Source organism: Pongo abelii, chromosome 12, assembly GCF_028885655.2.
Source record: "Pongo abelii isolate AG06213 chromosome 12, NHGRI_mPonAbe1-v2.0_pri, whole genome shotgun sequence".
Taxonomy (NCBI): Eukaryota; Metazoa; Chordata; class Mammalia; order Primates; family Hominidae; genus Pongo; species Pongo abelii.
This window is the reverse complement of record NC_071997.2, coordinates 107,434,582-107,453,642: the sequence shown is the minus strand read 5'-3', so window position 1 is coordinate 107,453,642 and position 19,061 is coordinate 107,434,582. Positions and strand designations below refer to the sequence as shown.

The 19,061-nt window shown below is 55.4% G+C and overlaps 1 protein-coding gene across 3 annotated transcripts in view; it reads right to left on the bottom strand.

Moving 5' to 3' along the window:
• DNMT3A (DNA methyltransferase 3 alpha) overlaps nucleotides 1-9,848 on the bottom strand; it is a 109,825-nt gene extending 99,977 nt beyond the window's left edge. Inside the window, exon 1 of one of the 3 annotated variants that reach the window (XR_010136322.1) lies at nucleotides 9,084-9,201. The gene's annotated coding sequence lies outside the window, so the exon portion shown is untranslated. Of the gene's footprint in view, nucleotides 1-9,083; nucleotides 9,209-9,687 lie in introns of those variants that run through there. The other 2 variants (XM_024242369.3, XM_024242368.3) reach the window with 2 other exon arrangements.
• Nucleotides 9,849-19,061: the final 9,213 nt, after the last annotated feature.

Below are 19,061 nucleotides of genomic sequence, written 5' to 3'. Positions count from 1 at the left end.
CACTGGGCTTCCCAGCTGAGCTTCCAGTACCAGGCAGGGCCCTCAGGCCACCACCAGTTGGGCTGGGAACCACCAGCCTGTGCGTGGATGGCAACAAGCACCACATTGTTGCTGGTAATAAAACCATTAGGAGCTCTTGCTGCGTGCCAGCTGCCAGGCCGGGCTGTGGTCTAGACCCTCCCATGCCTCCAGGCCGTGGGGCAGAGCCAGAACCCAGCAGAGGCCACTCTCTGCTTAGCTCCAAATAGACCAGTGGGCAGGGAGGGAAAGAGGGCCCAGGTCTTGAGCAGGCTATTGCGTCCCTACATGGACAGGGGACTCTGAAGAGATCAAAAAAGGTACAGGCAAATCCTGGCTTCACAGGAAGAAGTGGAGGTGCAGAAAGGCTAAGAGAAAAAGGGACAACTTATTGGCAGCTGGAAAAAGGGACCTGGGTCAGATAACCGAAGCTAAGGAGGACAGAGACATCTTTCTCTGTCCCTGCCACTCCCCCGTGGCCCCTGACTCCCAGCCCAGAGTCCACCATGGGCTTGGGGGTCATTCTCAACTTGATTATCTCTTCCCCTCACCGTGAGGGGCCATGGGGAGGACAGGCAACACTTGCAGGTCTTTTTTTTTTTTTTTTTTCTTTTGAGACGCAGTCTCACTCTGTCACCCAGGCTGGAGTGCAGCGGCACGATCTCGGCTCACTGCAACCTCCACCTCCCGGGTTGAAGTGATTCTCCTGCCTCAGCCTCCGGAGTAGCTGTGATTACAGGTGTGCACCATCACACCTGGCTAATTTTTGTATTTTTAGTAGAGAGGCGGTTTCACCATGTTGGCCAGGCTGGTCTTGAACTCCTCACCTCAGGTGATCCGCCCGCCTCGGCCTCCCAAAGCGCTGGGATTACAGGCATGAGCCACTGCACCTGGCCACTTGCAGGGTCTTACAGAGTAGCAGGGCTTTGTGGGGGTCATCCTAACCAGGCAGCCCTGGAACGACCCCCATGTAAAGAAAAGCAGCTCATGCCTCCTGAGCACCTTCTCTGTGCCAGGCATAGTGCTAGCTGTTTCATAAAATATTGCATGTCATTCAGGCAACCCCTTAAGATGAGGCTGCTATTCTTATCCCCGATTTACAGATGAAAAACCTGCAGCTCCAGGTGGGTTGGGGCCAGCAGCAACTGAGCACGAATGGGGCTGAGACAGTCCTCCAGGTTGGCCTGACTCCTGAACACCTTTCTTGCCCTGCACATCTGTCCCCTACCAGCCTTGGATTAATTGGCTGGTTTGTAGAGGGGCCAGTTCTGTGCTCACCTCCAAGTCATAGGTCCTTTTATGTCTGTTCCTGCCTTATTCCAGGGGCAGGGCCAAAAAAGTGCACAGACCCTTCTCATGTCCTATTGAACAGGGGCAGCCTTGGGGGAAGGGAAGCCCCAAGAGGCACCCATGGGTGGGGTGGGGGAGGGGAAGGTGGAAGAGGGTGGTAAGTGCTGTTGCTAAGCAACCAGCCCTGAGCTTCCTGGGGTAGCAAGATGACTGCAGACAGAGGAATTTGTATTTGCCCCCACCTTACCTCTCCACCCCATCGTCTGGGTCATCACCACCTGCTCAGGGACCCCTAGATCAGAGTTGAACCCACATGCCAAGCAAGTTCCTAGACACCCCTTCTACCCCTTCGTGGGGCCTCCTGAAGCCCCACTTTGTCTCCCTTGGGTGTGGCCTCCCAAGAGGCTCTCACTATGCCAGGGCTGGGTCACCTGAGCTCCATACCCGGGCTGGGCCCCAGTTATACCTCCAGTTCCCCAGGAACCATTTGGGCCACAACAGCCCATCAGACTGATGCTTTTGGGGGAAGATCGTCAGTGATTTGTCTCCACCTTGGGTCAGAAATGAGTTTCAAGTCGCCATCCTATAAAGCTAACTTTGTCCCCTGTCCCTGGCGTGGGCCAGGGTGCATGCAGTCAGCCGCCTATTTTCTGCTCTCCCCTAATCCCTACCAGCCTAGGCCTTTGCTCAGAGGCCTTAATATCTGCGATATTTCTCCCTGCAACCTTTCCGGAAAAGACATGTACCTGAGTAAGCTTACCCCTTGCTGTCAGTCTCTAAATCAGTTTCTTATCCATTATAAAAAAGAGTCCATCCCTCAGCCTTAGGTGACTTAATTCTTTTTTCTACATTCCCATCCACAGGCTTTTAAAAAGTGTAGTTTTATTTTTGTTGTTGTCATTAAGAAAGTAACTCAAGTTCATTTACATTTTTTCAAAGAAAACGAAAGTGTATAAAGTTAAAAAGCAAAAACTTGTTGACAGGTTTGTGTCTATCTTTCCAGAACAACTTTTCCATGCATGTGCAAACCTAAACATGTGTATATTTGTATAGATTTTAAAGAATTTCACAAAACTGAGATTACGCTATGAACATTTTTTTTTTTAACCACAACACTACTGCATGGGGATCTAACACATCAGAACAGACACGCTTACCACCTTGTTTCAAAGGCTTTTAGGGAATCTAAGTGGATTCCCCTTTCCCCATGCATTTATTTATCACTTCGGGAACCTATACAAGTAATCGTGCAGGCCTTCCAGAAGCCTCTTTCCAAACAGGTTCTGCTCACTGGGGTGCTGGGGGATCCCACTGGCTTGGCAGGGGCAGGGGCGAACTTGCCTGTGTCTCCCGGGGTCCTCCAGGGAGTGGCGGGGGAGGGACACTCCGAAGGCCTCCTGCCCCCAGGCCATGGCCGTTCCCAAGTATTCCCCAGGACACAGCCCACACTCAACAGCTTAGTGAGCCGGAAATCTAACCCACACCCCATAATCTCCTCTCTAAGCATCTTTTTACCTTTTCAAGGAAGGATCACTGGAACCCATGACCTAGCTGATCTATCAGATCCCGAACATCTGCACCGAGCCCCCCTCCCCTTTCATTATAGTAAGAAGAGCATTAGACTAGGAGTCAGGAGACCCAAGTTCCAGCTCTCCGGTTACTGGCTGTAAGAGATGGTCCTCCGTCCCCTCTGTGCACTCAGACGGGGCAGCTAATAACTGGCTCAGAATTAAAAATGACCTTGACATTTGAAACAGACGCAGAGGGGAAAGATCAATAGGGATGGTGGTGAGCAGGGCCGCGACCACAGGAAAGAGAAAATAGGAACCTGGTCATATATCTAAATAAGGCTGGGCAGCCTTTAAGGGTCAGAGAGGACCACAGCAGGACAGGAGGAGGCAACACAGAGCTACTGCTGAAAAAAAAAAATACACTCCATACTGGAATTTAGCTAGGAAAGCCCCAGGCGTCTGCGCCTCCCTTACCCCCACCCCCACTGCCCACCAAGCACCCTTGCTGTCCTCCAGACAGGTTGGTGGCCTATGATGTGATCAGCAAGGGAGATTTGGCCCAGAAGGCCCTGCCCACCAGCTGTTCTTGCAGGGGGCTGCCAGGCACCTGCACTCATGCCTGGGGGCCTGGGCCGTCTGCAGGGCACCTCCCTTCTGGGTTGGTGGCTGGGTTCTGCCCAGTGTGTGTGTGTTGGGGGACAGGGTCAGGCTGCAGAGACAGGAACCTGACGTCTTCACCCCCATTTCCCTGGCACTGGCAGCCCCTTGCCGGAATGTTCTGGATGCTGGGGCGCCTCAGCCTGGTGGAGTGGGCAAGGGGGGACACGGAGACCTCTGGGAGGCCAGAAAAGGGACCCTTCTCCTCCTGCCACATCCTCACCATGACTGCTATCACTCGCTCGCAGACCAGACCTGACCCTGGCCTCCCCCTTAATCGTCACAACCCCCTGGGGTCAGTGTAATTTAAACCCTGTTCTGTTGCTCTCCAAGTCTGAGCTCTTAAGCTCTGGTCTATGGAATAGAAAGAATCAGGATCCGACACCAAATGAGCTCATTTGGCCCCTTCCCCTCCCTCCCTGCTGTCCTCTCTCCACCCCCACCCCTACTGGCTGCCACGCTGAGGCAGTTCAGAGCGATCCTCCGTGGGCCACAGAGGAGTTCCGGAGTGCAGGGATCTCCTCCCCAAACCAAGGCAGGGCCTCAGCCTGGCCTCCAGCACAACCCAGGCTCCAGTCCACCTCCCGGGCACTACAGCCACCCACAATGATGCCCTGCCCCTGAAGCCCCACTTCTGTGCTCTGAGGCGCTTCTGAGATGCCACTTCCTTCAAGAAGCCTTCCCTGATGGCCTTAGTTGGTTGTGACCTCACTCTCCTTTGAGCATTTTATTTCTCCCTCTCCAGTAACCCCGGTCCCACTCTGCAGTTCTTCGTTAACTGGGCATATCCTAAACACACCGTGTCCCCTCAAAGCCAGCACAGGGCATGGCTTACAGGAAATGCTCAGCACATCTCTGGAAAATGGAAGCAAATACGGTGGGAAAGTGCTGCTGCACTCAAGACAGGATGAGAATAACGAGCTGAAACTACAGCGGGAGGGATTTCAGGTGGAAGCAAAACAACCTGTTGACATGCGATTTGTTCAACTCAACAGATTGCTAAGTGGCGCTGAGGAGCCTCCCACCTCCCAGGATTTTTAATCAGAATCGGCACTTTCCTCATCTGACCAAGATTCTGCAAAAGACACAGGAAGGTGGACGAGGCTTCTTAGAGCACTTCCTGCAGTGCTAGTCCACGTGAGCCGCCCAAATGATGAAAACAGACACAGCTAACAGGAGGGCTCCTGCTCCGCTAAGGCTGTAACGCACATCATCTCACTCCATCCTCACAACCACCTGTAAGCAGAATCCATGCACACTCCCATGTTACAGGTGAGGAAACTGAGGCCCAGGGAATCAAGTTGTCGCCCAAGTTCCTGCCGCTGGGAGGTGTCAGAGTGCAGCTCCCTGTGACTCGAGGGCCTCATGCTGCCTTGACACTGGCTCATGTGGAAGCAAGTCCTACCCATCCACAGGCGGCGGCACACCGTGTACACACACATCATGCACAGACACACGTGCACTGAACCTCGTCTTGCCCACACATTTAGCCAAGTGGAGGCAGGCTCGGACACAGACATAAATCTCAGGCTGACACTTCATGGATCTCAGATTTGGTCATGTTCTCAGGGAAAAATCGTCAGAGAGAAATGACTGAAAATGAGCCCTCAAAATTAAAGTGGAAAGGGATCTGGCACCTTTAGTAGACCATTAAAGCCCTGCTCAGGAACAGCAAAGCCCCTGCAGAAACCCAGCCTCAGGCCAGGTGGGCTTCTGACGGGCTCTCTGCTCATATACTAATATTCAAACAAAAGTAGAAGCTATTCCCGAGGGCTGCAGCATGGGGAATAGCGTTGGGGTAGACGCTCTGGCCCTACCTGCTGGAGGCCAGAGACACACTCAACTCCCAGTGGGGCATGGGGTGGGGAGGATACAAGCACCAAGTCCAGGACCCCAGGCCAGCAAGTTGGAGGCAGCAGGAAGTACCCAGGGAGAGGCATGTGACTGGCACGTGAATGGCCCTCCAGGCCTCAGGCTCTGGGTAGCATGGACAACCCTGGGAAGAACTGGGCACCACCTCCCACAAACAGTCCCATAGCCAGCACTAAGAGCTCTCAGAGCTTAAACTCCTCTTTCAGCCTGCAATTCTAAGGTTTGGGTTCTAATGCTGACATTTCAGGCCCAAAGATGGGGAGAGGGTGGTCTGTTTTAACTCACCCTTTGGAGTCCTCTTTCTACCTGGATCCCAAAAAGAGAAGCCTTGGGGGAGTCTGGCTCTTGCTGGGAAAGAACTTGGGTCTTTCAGGGAGGTGTGACCCTGAGGAGCTGGCCTGTAAGTAGGCAGTGGCCGCTGGGCAGTGGCGCACAGCAGCAGGGAGAAGGGAGCCCAGCACTAACCTGCCTCGCTGCCTCGGGGAGAGGACAGGAGGGCAGTGTACTCCCCTCGCTCAGCAGACACCCTCGGAGGCCTCACCGCTTGTCCAATGGGGACCCAGGGAGGCAAGGCCCCTGTTCCCTGGAGATCACAAACTGAGAGGGGGGACGGACACATGCAGCAGCCCAGGTAAGAGATGTAGTGTGGGGCGTCTTCCCCCGAGTGCAGGCCTGGCTCCACTTCTTCCTGCCGGTGACCCTGGACGAGGATTTTACCGTTTGTCCTGTCTTCCTAGCTTTTTGAGAACCACTGGCAGAGGTGGGTGTGAAAGCGATAGTAAAACATCCATAAGGGACTGAGGAGCTTACTGTGAATTGGACTTGAAAAGGAAACCTCAGAAATTATCCACACACAGGGATTTATACACAAACCTACAGGATACACACGTGCCGAGGCTTAAAGGAGGCTGTACTTTTTACACCCTCTGCAGAGTCGGACGTGATCAACCCGTCTCTTTCAGGGACCCTCCTCACACCGCCTCTCCTTCCCAAGGCCCAACTCGCTGGGGACCCTGATCTCTCTCATATGTCCTTCTCCTTGGAAAACTTCCCCTATTACTGCCATGTGCCGAAAAACAGACCACCCTGTCCCCATTTCTGGGCCTGAAATTCCACCACTAGAATCAGAGCCACAGAATATCAAAGCTGGAATGGACCTTCCGGCTCTAGTCCAACCCCCACCCCACAGAGGAATCCTGTCCGCAGACACCCTGACAGATGGCCGCTGGCGTCCTCTCCTAGGCTTCTCCAGGAAGGACTCAGAGGGCAGCCCTGTGGACCAGTCCACTCCTCGAGTCTAGAAGGAATTCACCTTTCTTAGGGTCAGTCTCCTATGGAAGGCACTGGTGCCTGGGTGGGGTAACGAGGGAAGTTTGGTCGGCCTGAATCCGCAGCTGCTTATCTGGGGAGGAGCTGCACAGAGGAGGGGGACCCACCAGGGAGGCAGGCAGGTGCCAGAGCTGCTGCACAGGCCAGCCTGGTCCCTCGCCGGAGCCAGCACATGTGCACACACAGACTCCCACCTTGACATTGCCACCTGTCACAGCCTAAGCAGGGCCTCGGTGGAACCTGGAAGCAGAGGGGGACCATTGGGTCCCAGAAACCCAGCAGGAATTCCCCACAACCCAACTCTCCAAAGGCAGGCAGCTCAGAAAACTACCTGGAGATGGCCCCTGCCAGCCAACCAAAGAAGGTCCCCGGGATGCCTGGCCCCCCAAATCCCACAGGCCAGTCCTAACACCCAGGAAACAGCAAGGCGAATAGCTCCCCTGGCTGCAGCTGTCACATCTGCCCGCGAGGGAGGAGGCGACACTGGAGCAGCACCTGATCCCAGGATCCCTTCGTAGCCGCCCGCCCAGGAGGCGGTTCAGCCGCTGGCAGCCTAGGGTGAAACATGAAGACTGAGCAGGCCCCCAGGGATGCTGATGGCAGTCTCTGGGCACGGCAGTGAGGGGCAAGTTGGGTCACAGGGCGGACAGCGCTTCTCCCCAAGGCTTCTGTCCCCGCTGGTTTGGAGGGGGGGTAGCTGTGCGGCCCTGGGGCCCGGCCCTGCCCACCCTCCCGCCTGCCGCAGGCCAGAGCTGCCCTGCTGGGTGCCAGACGCCATGTTGGGTCAAGGTGCAGCCACAGGGGGCTCCCCTCAGGAACCGGGGGAGGCAGCCCCTGGGAACCAGAGGGCACCGCTCCCCACCCAGGGCGCCAACACCTCCTCAACTGGCCGTGCAGCGGAGAGAGGGTGCCAGGACGGAGGGGATGAGGAGAGGGGGAGAAATGGCAGAGGGGCGCTGGGGCGGGAGAGGGTGCCCCCAAGAAGGGAGGCTCCAGGAAAGCAAAACGCAGTTTGGCAGCCCCAGGGCCGCGGGCCCCAGCGATGAGGGGCTGGGGGAGGCCAGGGGCGGGCCCTGGACCCGCGCCAGCCCGGTCCGCGCCGAAGGGGAGGGAAGGCAGGGCGGCCTGGGGGAGGGGAACTGGGGTGAGGGCGGGACACGGACAGCCGCCGCCTGCGGCTCCGAAGCTCGGGGTCTCCCGGGGTGCGGGGACGTGGGGCCGAAGACCCCGCTCCGCAGCCGCGGCGAGGCCTCGTCCTTCACTGCAGATGCGAAGCTTTCAAGGACACGTCTGCACCGGCCCGGCGGGGTGCGTGTGCGTGAGTGTGTCCGCGTGCGTGGGAGTGTGCGCGGGGGTGCTGGAGGGGCGACCCCGGGCGTACCCCCCTCGCGCCGCTCCCGGTCCCGGCCCCGCTACTTCCACCCCCGCGTTTTCCGGCCCCCGCGGCCCGGGCCCGGGATCCTCGCCCGCCCCCGCCCCGCCCCCACATTGCGGCGCCGCCACCGCGGCCGCCCCGGCACCCACGGCCCGCGGTGGGGACAGAGAGGAGCCGGGCACGACCATCCCTCTCCGTGCCGCCGGCACTCCGCGGGAAGGTGTGCCCCCCAGGCGGGCGCTCTCCCCGGCCCCGCCGCCCCTCCCGGACCCTCTGGCGCCCCGCACCCCCAGCCACAGGTGGCCGGAGGAGGATCGCGGCGCGGCGCTCCCCGGCCCGGCCCCGCCATCAACCCCTTGGCCCGCCCCCGGGGGCCTCCCGGGTCCCCCGCCCCGCGAGGCCGAGGAGGGCCGGGCGCCGGGGGGAGGGGCGGGGGGCCGGGTCGTGCCAGGCTGCCATTTTCTGCCGCCGCCGCGGAGCCTGCGCGGGGCCCGGCCCCCGCCCCCTCCCCCGCTCCCCCGGGCCGCCGCGGGGGCCGATCCTTCTGGGTCGGGGTCCGCGCCCTCCGGCGCCCTGGCCGCGGGCTCCAGGCGGGGCCGCGGGGCGGGGGCAGAGCCCGGAAGGCGGGGGCGGCCCGGCCGGGGCCCCTGCGGCAGCGCCGAGCCGGGCACCGCGGCGGAGGCCGGCGGTGGAGGGGCCCCCCGCGGCATTGTATAGACTTGAACTTGAGCCCGGAGCCGGGCGGGGGCGGGGAGGGGGGTCCGCGCCGGGAGCGGGCGGGACGGGAGGGGGCGCCTGCCGAGCCCGCGGGGACATAAACAAACCCTCGAATCCCCCGCGCCGCCCCGGCCAGCCCGGCCCGCCGTCCCCGCCTGCAGTCCCGGCCCCACGGGCGCCCGGCGCCGAGTTGCAGGGGTCCGGGAGCGTGCCCCGAGCCAGGCACTGCCCGCCGCGGCGCCCCCCGCCCGGCTCCCCGGCTCCCCGCCGCCTCCGGGCCGGCCTTCCGGGCCGCCAGCAGCGGCGCTCATTACCGTATGGCCGGTGGGGTCGGGCCGGCCCGGCTGCGCGCCCTGGTGCCGCGGCGCCGCGTCCCGGCTCGTCCTCTGCTCTCGCCGCCGCCGCCGCCCGCGCGCCCTCCCTCCCTCCCGGCCCGCCTGCCTGCCTCGCTCGCTCGCTCCCTCCCTCCGCTCGCTGTCGCGCTCCCTCTCTCCGCCTCCTCCGCCGGGTCCCCCCCTCCCACCCCTTCTCTCCGCCTTCCTCCTTCCCTCCCTCCGGCCGCCCGCGGGCCCAGGCCTCCGCCCGCCGCTCGCCCCCCGCGGCCGCGCTGGCCCCGGCCCCGGCGCTGCGGAGCCGGCCCGGGAGGCAGCGCCGACTGGGGGGCCCCGGGGCGCCTCGGCGGGAGCGGCCTGGGCGCGCGGCCGGTCCTAGCGCCCTCGGCGCGACTTCCCGGCCTCTGCGGCCCCGCCGGGGTCCCCGCACGCCGCTTGGCGGAGGTTTGGACCCCGCACCGCCCCGACCGGGGGCCGGGCCCCGGGCGCCCCGCCTCGGCCGCGCTCCCGGCCACTCAGAGCCCCTCGAGTCGTAGCCGAGCTCCGGGCCTCGCCGCAGCCCTCCCCACGCTGGGCGCCCCGCTACCTGGCGCTGCTTCTGCGCTGGGTCCCCGCATCCAGCACTGGCCGCAGGGACAGCGGCCCCTCCTCTCCCCGGGCCGGTGTCAAGTGCCTCCCCCCGCAGCCCGCGGAGCCCCCGGCGGCCTTCGCCCTGCAGTTCTCCCGACCTCCGCCAGAGCCCACTGCGCTCTGCCTGCCTCAGCACTGGGGCTGGGGACAGCAGCGCCGGCCCATCCGCGCCGCAACCCCCAGCCAGGTGCCGCCGCGGAGTAGAGGCCACTCTGCTCAACAGGGCCAAGGTCGGAGCGCCAGACTCCTTCTGGCTGACCCGCAGGCTCCAGAGCCTCTCTGAGATGAGCTGCCTTGAAGGGAGTGAGTTCCCCGTACCTTGAGGTGTCCAAGTAGAGTTGGGTGCCCTCAGTTGGGCACTGGAAGACTGAAAGATTTCATGAGGTGGGAGGTTGAATGAAATGACATTGAAGGTCTCTTCCAGCTGGAAGATTCTGTGCGTGCCTACACACCGCCCTCACCCCTTCACCGTGGGGGCTGTTCTCCTTCCCCATGGAGCGCTCAGGGCTCCAGGTTCCTGACTTGGGACATCTCTGTCTAATCCCACTAGCACAGCCACTGTGTGCTCATCTCACTCCTCCAGCAGCAGCTCTAGGACTTGGGGCTGGGCACCCCCCCCCCGCCTCCAGCCTCCTTGCGCGCCCCAGCACCCCACCAGCCACGCGCAGCTCTGCACCCTGAATTCTACTCAGCACTTCAGCTATATCACAGTGCCCTGAGCTCCCTGACTGGCACAGGACATGGCGTGCTCCCTTCCCAGGGACCCGCCATCCTACTTGTGGGCAGGGATTGCTGGAGTTGGTGGTGGGACTCACTTCACAGTGAAGCGGATCCTACTTTTCCCTTCTCCCCATGCAGCTCAGCACCCCCCGCCCCCCCCCCCCAACGCCACCCTTTTAGCGTCACAGAACCGAGCTGCCAAGTTCTCTGGGACCGGGAGCTGACCTTTCATACAGACGGGAAGGTTTTCCTTCGGGAGGTCCTCCAATGCTTCCAGGTCCCTCTGTCTCCCCAACCCCCACCCTGAGCCTCAATATCTGAGACCATCTTCTAGGCCATAGTTCTGGCCGTTTTCAGTGTCACCCTCACTCAAGTGGCCACCCCGTCCTACTGATGATAGGCCCTGCTGTCCGTGGTCCCCACCGGCCCAGAGACTCCCAGTGCTCTGTGAGGACAGGGGCCGCGTCTGTCATCCCCGTAGCCCAGCACTTGGTGCTAGGAGATTCTCAGTAAACCTTGGTGGAATTAACATGTGACCCTCCTGGGCTGTTCGCTTTCTACATCAGGAGGGGCATCCGTGAACACTCTAAATGGTGCACCCAGCTTGGCAAAGGAGAAGACCGTTTATAGAAGGGTGACTGAGTTACCTCTGCCTTCATCAAGGGCTTACATAACACTGCCCCAAACAGCAGCGACTGTTTACTGAGTGTCTACTATGTGCCAGGCACCAGACATGGCATTTTCTCTAGTCTTCACTAGCCCTGTGATATGGCTTGTACTCTCCTCCCGCTACAGATGAAGAAACTGAGGCTTAGTCTTAGTCAAAGCCATACAGTTGGGAAGTGGCAGAGACAGGATTCAAAGCTGGGTTCATCCAGCTCTGAAATCACCCCACACCACTTTTTTTTTTTCTTTTATTGAGACACAGTCTTGCTCTGTTGCCCAGACTGGAGTGCAGTGGAGTGATCATGGCTCACTGTAGCCTCGACATTCTGGGCTCAACCAATCCTCCTGCCTCAGCCTTCTGAGTATCTGGGACTACAGATGCACACCACCATGCCTGGCTAATTTATTATTATTATTTGTAGAGATAGGGGTCTCTCTATGTTGCTCAGGCTGGTCTTGAACTCCTGGGCTCAGGTGATGCTCCCACCTCAGGCTCCCAAGGTGTTGGGATGACAGGCATGAGCCATCGTGCCCAGTCCACACCACACTTTTGAAACATAGTTGCTCTTAAGAAGCTGAAATTCAGTGAGTGCGGCAGCTCACGCCTGTAACCCCAGCACTTTGGGAGGCCGAGGCGGGAGGATCACTTGAGGTCAGGAGTTCAAGACCAGCCTGGCTAACATGGTGAAACCCCGTCTCTACTTAAAATACAAAATTAGCTGGGTGTCATGGCACATTCTTGTAAACCCAGTTACTCGGGAGGCTGAGGCAGGAGAATCGCTTGAACCTGGGTGGCGGAGGTTGCAGTGAGCTGATATCGTGCTACTGCACTCCAGCCTGGGTAACGCAGTGAGACTTTGTCTCAAAAAAAAAAAAAGAAGCTGAAATTCTCAGGGCCATGATGAGCAAATATAAATTTCTATTCAATAGCGCTATTTATGATGACATTATTAGGAGCCACCAAAGTCACTTAGTATGGTAAAGTATGTAACGTTGGATGTATGGGTTGCTGGGGTCAAGAGGCCTAAGGTGACTGTGTTAGGGGGTTTATGTCTGTTAAGAAACAACCATTTGACTACAGGGTCGGTTCCAGACCCTGACCTTAATGTCTTTGGTCCCAAGAGGAGGCATATCTGTGCTAGCTAACCCTCGTCACTGCACCTCATACTGGGTTAACTCAGGTTGGTTTAGCCTTTCGGCTTCTACCCCCTCACTTGTGTCTGCCGCACTGTGGCCTCATCAGAATCCTGGCTGATCCTAGATTATCTGGGGTATGGGGCAGTATCAGGACAGGCTAGGTTGTCCTGCAGTAACAAACAACTCCAAATCTCAGTGACTCAAAACCACAAAGTTTCTATGGAAAACAGTATGGTAGTACCTCAAAAAAAATTAAACATAGAATTACTATATGGTAATTCTATGTGGAACTGCGCCAGCAGTTCCACTTACAGTGTACAGTCAAAATAATTGAAAGCAGAAATTTTTTTGTTTGTTTTTTGTTGTGTTGTTTTGTTTTGTTTTGCTTTTGAGATGGAGTTTCCCTCTTATTGTCCAGGCTAGAGTGCAGTGGCGTGATTTCGGCTCACTGCAACCTCTGCCTCCTGAATTCAAGTGATTCTCCTGTGTCAGCCTCCCAAATAGCTGGGATTACAGGTGCCCACCACCATGCCTGGCTAATTTTTAAATTTTTAGTGGAGACGGGGTTTCACCATGGTGGCCAGGCTGGTCTTGAACTCCTGACCTCAGGTGATCCACCTGCCTCAGCCTCCCAAAGTGCTGGGATTACAGGCGTGAGCCACCGTGCCCGGCCAAAAGCAGAGATTTGAGTAGATATTTGTACACCAGTGTTTATAGCAACATTATTCACAGTAGCCAAAAGTGGAGGCAACCTGATGTTCATCAGCTGATGAATGAATAAGCAAAATGCAGTCTATCCACACAATAGAAGATGATCCAGCCTTAAAAAGGAGGGAGTCCTGACACCTGTTACAATATGCATGAACCTTGAGGATACTATGCTAAATGAAATGAGGCAGACACAAATGCATAAATCCTGTAGGATTCCACTCATATGAGGGCCCTGGAGTAGTCAGACTCATGGAGACAGAAGTGGAATGGTGGGTGCCAGGGGCTGCGGGGAGGGAGAATGGGGACTTGGTATTTAACGGGGATAGAGTTTCAGTTTGGGAAGATGAAAAAGTTCTGGAGATGGATGGCAGTGGTGGTTGTACTTATGCCACTGAACTATACACTTAAAAATGATTAGGCCGGGCGCAGTGGCTCATGCCTGTAATCCTAACACTTTGGGAGGCCAAGGCAGATGGATCATGAGGTCAGGAAATCGAGACCATCCTGGCTAACACGGTGAAACCCCGTCTCTACTAAAAATACAAAAAATAAGCTGGGCATGGTGGCGGGCGCCTGTAGTCCCAGCTACTTGGGAGGCTGAGGCAGGAGAATGGCGTGAACCCGGGAGGCGGAGCTTGCAGTGAGCCAAGATCGCACCACTGCACTCCAGCCTGGGCGACAGAGCAAGACTCTGTCTCAAAAAAAAAAAAAAAAAAGATTAAAAGGTCTGGGTGTGATGGCTCACACCTTTAATTCCAGCACTTTGGGAGGCTGAGGCGGGTGGATCACCTGAGGTCAGGAGTTGGAGACCAGCCTGGCCAACATGGTGAAACCCCGTCTCTACTAAAAATACAAAAATTAGCCAGGTGTGATGGCAGGCCCCTGTAATCCTAGCTACTCAGGAGGCTGAGCCAGGAGAATGGCTTGAACCCAGGAGGCAAAGGTTTTAGTGAGCCAAGATCATGCCACTGCATGGCAGCCTGGGCAACAAGAGTGAAACTCCATTTCAAACAAACAACAACAAAAAAAAGGCTGGGCGCGGTGGCTCACACCTGTTAATCCCAGCACTTTGGGAGGCCAAGGCAGGTGGATCACGAAGTCAAGAGATCGAGACGATCCTGACCAACATGGTGAAACCCCGTCTCTACTAAAAATACAAAAATTAACTGGGCGTGGTGGTGGGCGCCTGTAGTCCCAGCTACTTGGGAGGCTGAGGCAGGAGAATCACTTGAACCCGGGAGGTGGAGCTTGCAGTGAGCCGAGATCGCGCCACTGCACTCCAGCCTGGGCAACAGAGTGAGACTCCGTCTCAAAAAAAAAAAAGGTTAAAATGATAAATTTCATGTTATGTCTATTTTACCACAATAAAAAAATAGAGTATAGTCCAACTGTACATTACATTTCTTCAGTAGATTAACAACGAACCGCCAAAGTTCCTTCTCTTGCCCATGTCACATGTCTATCGCAGGTTTGCAGAGGGGTAGAGGTAGGGGGCTCTGCTCGTTGAATACTCAGGGACCCTGGTCGACAAAAAAGCCACTATCTTAAGGAGAGTACCAGAGGGTGTCCCATTGACAAAAGGCACTTGTCACTCTAGGCAGTCACACAGCTCCATTCACTTACAAGGACCAGGAAGTAAATGCTACCATGGGCCTCAAAGTGGCGAGAACTAGATAGAGTTAGCACCAGTGACTACCACAGGGGCCCTCCCAGCCCCCTCACAGGTCACATGTTCCTCTAACATCCTCTACCCAGGGTCTCCGCAGAAGGCTTAGCTCCTACACTCCTGACTCAAAAGAGAAAAGTGGCAGTAGGTCTACCCTTGCCCCCAAACATCCTGACAGAGACGTGTCTTCTCCATCCATGCTCTTCTCAAACCATCCCGTCTGCCTTTGGCACAGTGGGTGACTTTCCATCCTCCTTCCTGACTTCCAGACCTGGCTAACCTACCAGCTGCTCAGCGACTTCCACCCCCACAGTGACTCACCCCTGCAGTCATCTTAATATCCCCTCCATGTGACACCTACGAGGAGAACTATGTCCTGGACCTCATCACCGTAGGTTCTTCATCTGTAACACATGGGGATCCTTCCACCCGCCTTCCAGGTAGGGCTGTCACATTAGTCAAGATTCTCTCTGTTACAGTAACAGAATGCCAGCCTGAATTAGTCTGAACAGAGGGATTCTGTTGTTTAGAATTGAGACAATTGGGAAGCCCAGAGTTGGGGATTTAGGACTAGGAAAACCTAGTTCAAATGCCAGCTCCAGAGTGCACTCTCTCCCTGCTCTCTCTCTTTCTTCCCCTGTTTCCATCGCTCACGACTGCTTCCCACTATTTTGGCATCTTTCCCTCCTACTTTAAACAAACTCCACACAGCCTTGGAAGATGGCGACCAGCAGCCTCAGGCTCACATGCTCCCAGCTTAGAATCCCAGTGGAAGAATATCATTTTCTTTTCCTTCAAGAAAGGAAGGAGGACTTCAGGAAGTCCCCTAATGCCTCCACGGCATAAAGCTCTGGGTCTTTTATCAACCCCTCACTCCCAACCCTGATCCTCAAGGTCTGAGACACACAATTGCCCTGGTTTTTGTTTCTGTTTTTGTTTTTCTTCAATGTCACCCTCTCTCAAGGGGCCATCCCTAGCAGAAAAGTTCCAGGGACTACTTCAGTTGTTCTGGCGTTGGTCACAAGTCCAACCTGAACCAGGTTCTGTGGCCAGTGGGATAGCACAGATTACATGCCCACTCCTGTAAGTGGGTTCAAGAGGTGGCACTGGGATGAACAGATCCTGCCAGCACCCTGTGAAGCAGGGTAAAGCTGTTCACCAAAGCAAGGGTGCTGGGCAAACACACCACACGCCACCCAATGGCCACGCAGCATCCATGCGTACCTTTCCCCACCATGGATGCACTTTCTTTCTTTTTCTTTTTTTTTTTGGGGGGCGGGGGGAAGGAGTCTCACTCTGTCGCCAGGCTGGAGTGCAGTGGCATGATCTCGGCTCACTGCAACCTCTGCCTCCCAGGTTCAGGCGATTCTCCTGCCTCAGCCTCCTGAGTAGCTGGGACTACAGACGTGAGCCACCACGCCCAGTTAATTTTTGTATTTTTAGTAGAGACGGGGTTTCACCATGTTGGCCAGGCTGGTCTTGATCTTTTGACCTTGTGATCTGCCCGCCTTGGCTTCCCAAAGTGCTGGGATTACAGGCGTGAGCCCCGGCGCCCTGCCCGTGGGTGAACTTTCACAAGTGCTCCTGCACTTGACAGAGCTGGTGACTGCACAGCACTGTGAATGCACTAAATGCCGTGGAATTGTACACTTTAAAGTGGTTAATTTAATGTTATATGAATTTCATCTCAATAGAAAATATATTGTTAAAAATGCTCCTGCTCATGTAAAGAACCCACCCCATCCACAACTAAAAATGCATTTACTCTCTTTCTGCAAAAAAGATAATCCAAGTCGTGGCCAGCTCTAAGACCAAGATCTCTGAGTAATGTGCATGCCTGTCCATGGGGTCTCAGAGTGGCTTCTCCTTATCCTGTACCCTGTGGTTGAATTGTAAACTCAACCACCCCAAAGCACCATACATACAATGGTGGAGAGAAAATAGATGATCCACAATGAAGACTGGCTTTAGAAGAAGCTAGAAGGAAAAGAGTTTGCAGGGGCTACCCGTCTGTGGCCTACCTGACACCCAGCCAGGGCTCACATCTTGGCAGTGGAGCCAGGTCCTGGCCTGACTCCCTGGGAGAATCTCCCTGGTTCATTGTGGTCCGTGGCTGCTCCTGAGGGCTGAGGGGAAGAAGTCCTTTTTGGGGAGGACAAGCTTCCTCTTGGCCTGATCACATTTTCCTGGGGATTCCTTCAGAGTTTGGGCAATCCCTGGGTTCGGGGAATGCAATGTCACTTCCTTACAACCTCAGGCAGCTGCCAGCCAGCTCACTTCCTGGGAATGCTGTGATCAAGCAGCCAGCCCCCCAAAGACCCAAAGCTGCTGAGCAGATCACTGTGCATGCACCCCGCAGACATTGCGAACATCAAAACAGAGTGGATACTAAAGTGCTTTGTAAACCCATAAAATGCCGTTATCCTCATTCACTGAGAAAATCCTAGATACGAGTTCACTCTGTATGGTTTTATATGTGCCCGTTCACTGTATTTTATTCAACTATGTTTACTCTCTTATCGGATTTCTCACGGCAACTTCCACTAATGTCCCTCAACTTCTAGATGCTAACTTAACCCCTTCCCCCAGGAGACACCTCAGAAATATATACACTCACTTGTTCTGTCACCTGAGAGCACCTAGACAATAAAACCTCAATAGCCATAAATAAAACTAGTGTCCAGAACTTGGTTTCTAAATACCAGTCTTTACTGGAAGGCACTCGACCTGCCTGGAGAAATAGCAGATTCCAGAATTGGGTCGAGCAAGGGACAAGCAGACTTGTCCCTTGTCCCAAAAGGGGCTGCCACTGGTGGAATATGGGACAATTTGAGCACCAAAATAAATAATGATATTCATATAGTTTGGCTATTTTTCCCCTCCCAATCTCATGTTGAGCTCTGATCCCCAGTGTTGGAGGCACGGCCTAGTGGGAGGTGCTTGGGTCATGGGGACAGATCCCTCATGAACAGCTTGATGCCCCCCTCAAGGTAATGAGTGAGTTCCTACTCTGTTACTTCCCTTGAGAGCTGATTATTAAAGAGAGCCTGGCACTTCCTCGTCTCTGTTTTCCTTCCTGTCTCATCATGTGACATGCCTGCTTTTCTTCCCCTTCCGCCACGAATGGAAGTTTCCTGAGGGCCTCACCAGAAGCAGATGCCAGTGCCATTCTTCTTCTTCTTTCTTCTTCCTTCTTCTTCTTCTTCCTTCTTCTTCCTTCTTCTTGCTTCTTCTTCTTCTTCCTTCTTCTTCCGTCTTCTTCTTCTTCCTTCTTCTTCTTCTTCTTTTTTTAATGGAGTCTCTCTGTGTTGCCCAGGCTGGAGTGCAGTAGTGCGATCTCAGCTCACTGCAACCTCCACCTCCTGGGTTCAAGCGATTCTCCCACCTCAGCCTCCTGAGTAGCCGGGATTATAGACATGTGCCATTATGCCTGGCTAATTTTTGTATTTTTAGTAGAGATAGGGTTTCACCATGTTGCCTAGGCTGGTCTTGAACTCCTGGCCTCCGGTGATCCACCCACCTTGGCCTCCCAAAGTGCTGGGATTACAGGCATGAGACACCACGCCTAGCTGCATGCTTCTTGTACAGCCTGCAGAACCGTGAGCAAAATCAGCTTCTTTATAAATTACTCAGTCTCGGGTATTCTTTTCTAGCAATGCAAATGGACTAAGACAGATATTAATAGATTATAACCCATAGTCCACACTGACAGAAATAACTAGAGAATGAATAAATAGCAAGTTTATTGAGGAATGGGATGTTTACATGGTCTCAAAGTACTTCCCCACAAAATACTTATTAATTACAAAGCGACAAAGAGTAACTTTACAATGGAAAAGGCTGGAACACATCACTTTAATCAAGTGATTGAAAGAAAAGTTAATGTTGTCAGTAATTGGGCAAATCCAAATGGTGCACCACCTACCAAGATGCAGTCAGAAGGACACGGCATCATTTCTGTGATGTTCCTGCCAAAGGTGCATGCCTGAATCTGACCTTGAGGAGACACCAGACGAACCCAAAATGACAGCTGTTTTACAAATTAACTGGCTTGCATTTTTCGAAAGTGTCAAGATCATGAAAGTCAAAGAAAGATTGAGGAACCGTTACGTATTGATGGAAACTAAAGACACAGGAAAACTAAATGTGCAATTCTGAACTGGATTTTATTTGCTATAAAGGACATTATTGGAACAACCGGAGAAAACTGAATGGGGTCTGAGGATGTATCACTGTTTCTTTCCTGATTTTGATGTCTCTATCCTGTGGTTCTGAAAACCAACATCCTGAGGCTGGGCGCAGTGGCTCATGCCTGTAATCCCAGCACTTTGGGAGTCCGAGACGGGTGGATCACCTGAGTTCAGGAGTTTGAGACCAGGCTGGCCACCATGGTGAAACCCCATCTCTACTAAAAATATAAAAATTAGCTG